The 4040-nt window shown below is 43.5% G+C and overlaps 1 protein-coding gene across 4 annotated transcripts in view; it reads right to left on the bottom strand.

Moving 5' to 3' along the window:
• The window catches only part of RABGAP1L (RAB GTPase activating protein 1 like), a 462175-nt gene that overhangs the window by 90340 nt on the left and 367795 nt on the right, over nucleotides 1-4040 (bottom strand). The window lies entirely within an intron of this gene.

Below are 4040 nucleotides of genomic sequence, written 5' to 3'. Positions count from 1 at the left end.
CCCAGGTCTGCAGCCCCCTGCCGCAGCACCCGAGTCCTTCGTGTCTCCTGTGGGGGGTGGCGGGTGCTGTGGTAGAGCAGAGTGCCGAGCCCAAAGCCTAGCTCTCCCTCCCCCTTGGGCAGCACAGCTGGAGTGGAGCCTGTGGTGGAGGTGGGTGCAGGCTACCCACTGAGGGCTCCCTGCCCTGCTGTCCTCCCCATGGGGCCTCCATAGCCCAGAGGATGGGACCCGGTGCAGCAGAGCAAAGAGGGGTGGGGGAGCTTGATGTTGCTGCCACAAGCCCCTCACTGCCATGGCAAAGCGCCCCCTGCCCACCTGGCAGCAGCAAGGGGCACAACACAGTGCCACCAGCCCCACTGCTGCCAAGCAGGCAGGGGGCACTTTGCTAGGGCAGCACAGGGCTTGCAGAAGCAAGGAGCTTCACCACCTGGCCCCACTCTGCCCTGCCATGCCAGGTCCCACCTGTTGGGCTGCAGAGGCTCTGGGGGGAAGGCAGCAGGGCAGGGAGCTTGAGCCTGCAGTGGACAGTCTGCCCCAGCCCCATGTACAAATCTGAAGGGCAAGTGCACACCATGCCCTCCACCCCAGAAGCGTGACAACAGTGGGAAACCAACTTCTGGGACCCCAACCCCATGGACAAGTCTTCTGCAGCTCTGTCCCACTTTCCACTGGGGCCCTGCAGCTGTGCATTCTGGCCCCAGGTCCCACACACCACCTCAGCTGGACAGCAGCCCCAGCCCCACCCAACTCCCTCCCTATGGGAGGGATCAATCCCCTCGCTGCCCCGCCCCCCCCAGCTTACCTGTGGGAGCTGCTCTCCAGGCTGCCTGGCAACCATGTGCATGTGTGAGTCCGCACATGCACATGGTGCCCCCTGCCTGACTGCCCTTCTCCCACTCCCCCCAGTCCCTTGCAGGCTCAAACTCTACTAGCCTGCATAGAGCTCTTTGCAAAAGTGCAAAATCCATGGGTATTTCCATTAAAATGGAAAATCCACAATTTTTTTCTGTTTTTCTACAGGAGGCCCAGATCCCTGGTCACCACCAGCAGCCTGGCTGTTGCTCCATGCACCCAAGGTGCAGAGCTGCCTAGTTTTGCCTCTGAATAGATGCGATGAATAGAAATACTTATGAACAGACATTTTTCCCTTGTCCTGCTGGACACACTCAGTGTGGTACCTGGAAGCCAAACTCACTTTCCCCTCTCCTTAGATTTGATTGAGAGCTTTACACAGTAATACTTGGGGAAGTTAATCAAGAGTAAGCAAAGCTTTGAATTTGAAGTAAATTAATTAAACAGAATTAAATCCACACAGTGTCCAGACGGGGGCTTAAATAATCCACTTTAAACTTACCAGGTAGGTTAATTTAGATTGAATTTCTAAAGTGTTCCCATATACAAGGAGTGAAATTCAGCTCAAACCCTTTCACCAGACTTGGCCATCTCGGCTGGTCAGTTCACACAGATCCCTTCTGATGTCTTTTATACCTGAGTGCAATTAAGGGCCACCTCCCTTAGTGAGTTAGCAGAATGCACTTAACACACTTTAGGAGGACTTAGATACTCTACAGAGGGGGGCATATTCAGACTAGAACAGCTGGCTTAAAAAATATTACGATTTTAACTCATATCTTCTTCTTCCCTGCACTACTGATAACTTTTCAGTATCATTCTTGACACTGAATTCTCCTTTCCTTACAACCCTACCTATGTGGGTGCGTAGACTTTTAACAGTACTTCAGTTCCACGTCTCAAACTCCTCTGTGCCTTACTTTCACTCCACCCACTCCAGTGTGTACAGAATTCTACTTTTTGCTTGTTACCCATACAAGAAATTGTGCCCGCAGAAGATTCATTCTTAAGTAACTCTGCTGCTTGCCCATCCATTCTGGGATTTCGTTTAGAATTCCATGTTATGTTTTATAAAGGCCTAATATGCATTTCGCTAAAGCTGACCTCTTGTGCGTCTCTTCATCATTTACTCTCCTTTCTTTTTCATAGGTCATAGCTGTTCCCTCTGGCCCATGCCTCTTAATTTTTCTCTCTCCCTGTTAGTGGGTCTTTTGACAAGATTTACTTATTTACCATTCACCATTCTTGGTAGCAATATACCACCAGAATATCTTGTATTAGTTAATGCTGTGAATCATTTACAAGTACAGTCTGATATCCCAATAGGATAACAGACAAAGCACATGCAGACACACACATACACACACAAAATAAATTTGTACACTATTGAAATTTACTACTAAAAACTAGAATTAAATGCTCTTTTAAGAATAATAAGTTGGAAGAAATGCTGCACTGTTCTGTAGCCATTTATTAAGTTTGGGGTTTCCTTTTGCATGGGATGCAAAACTATGTAGCTATTTTAACTGCAAAATAGTACACTCTTTGGCTACACACCAATTAATATGTACTCAAACAGCAACCCTGCAAGAAGACAAAATGCAAAGGATAATGTATTTTACCACAAAATCTTTCAAAAGACTAATGAACAGACTGGAAGAAGACTGAAACAGAATATTACCATAATCATTGTTTTAAGCAGTCTATATCTTACATAGATTTAACGTATAAACTATAGCAAAAGTCACTCTAAGTTTAAAAAAAGTGACAACTCTTATTAAGTATAACTAGTCAAAATCACAGTTGCCATTAAATTGTGTAGTGATAACACTGTACTATATGCAGCAGTAAGTTAATGTTAAGTTAATGTTACTGTACTTTCTTCTTTCTGGCATGATCTAGTGGTATGATCCAGAAAGAAGAAAATATATTAATATTAACTTGGCATGCTACCTTTTATTGGATCAACCGTATGGTTGTAACAGAGACAGACAAGCTTTCAAATGTAAGACATTGTTCACTGAAAGCTTGTTTAACTCTATGCCAACTATACAGTTGGTACAATAAAAAAATATCACCCTAAAAAATCTTTGCCTCTTATATAACTTCTGGACCATCACAGTTATAACACTGCTCTTACACTGAAAGGCACAATACAGGGCATGAAAATAAATTGAGGTATTTTGGAAAGTATCTTCCATAACAAAGCACCATGAGATGCCTGCCACGAGCTGAAGGACTTTAGTTTTTAAATCTCCTCAGGAAGATGCGCACTAAGTAAACAACATAGAAATAATTTTATTTAGCTCAATAGAAACTGGTCCTGCATTTACACATGCCAGAATCTGAACCAGCTGCATTAAGAAATATATGCATGTTGAACCTGAATATTTGCTTTGTAAGCCCTTTCCCTCAGCCCCACATTAATTTCTGAAGGAAGTGTTCAAGTCTTGTTTCAAGTAACCTCACAAACCCCACAACAAAATCTCCGGCCAATAGGAAAAATCTTTAAAATTTGTCCAATATAATGCTAAAATGCCATATCCAGACTGAAGTGAAATTTTATGGGAAAATATGCATAGCATTTGCCTTCTCTAGAACAGATCAGACATAGTGCTGAGAGGCTCTCACCTTCATGAGATTTGTATGACTTATAAAATGCCCTACCTAGAAAAAGGAATTATCAAAATAAATCATTAAACTAGACAAAAAGGGAAATAAATGTGTTTTAAAACTGTAGTAAGAGTAAAATTGAGTTCTGTTTTCTCAGCTTTTTCCAAATGTAAGCATCATAGCCTCTGCAGATACATCCTTGGCCAATTTTGCTGGGCTTTAGCTGTCATTCCAGTTAATACTAAACCCTCAATACTTGCACATATTTCTTTTTGGATTTTTTCAATTTCTAACCAAGATATCAAGCTTTATTTTTATTATCACTTTGACTAGGGACAGAAGTTACACATAAACAGGTTTAAGTGAGGAGAAACTGGTATAAGTCTGTAACAGAACATAAATTCAGTGCACTTAAACTAGTTTCAAAATGGCTGAAACCAGTTTGAGACAAACCTGGTTGAATGCAGTATAAGACTAAACTGATTGAGGTCCAACCAGTTTAGGAAGCTTTGCTTCCCAGACCCCTTCCTGCCCAGGCCTGGCCATGACCCCCACCCCCACCTGTGCACAGCTTC

This window comes from Crocodylus porosus, unplaced genomic scaffold (genome assembly GCF_001723895.1).
Source record: "Crocodylus porosus isolate Cpor-Errol unplaced genomic scaffold, CroPor_comp1, whole genome shotgun sequence".
Classification (NCBI taxonomy): Eukaryota; Metazoa; Chordata; order Crocodylia; family Crocodylidae; genus Crocodylus; species Crocodylus porosus.
The sequence above is the reverse complement of the archived record's forward strand: the minus strand, read 5'-3'. Positions and strand labels throughout refer to the sequence as shown.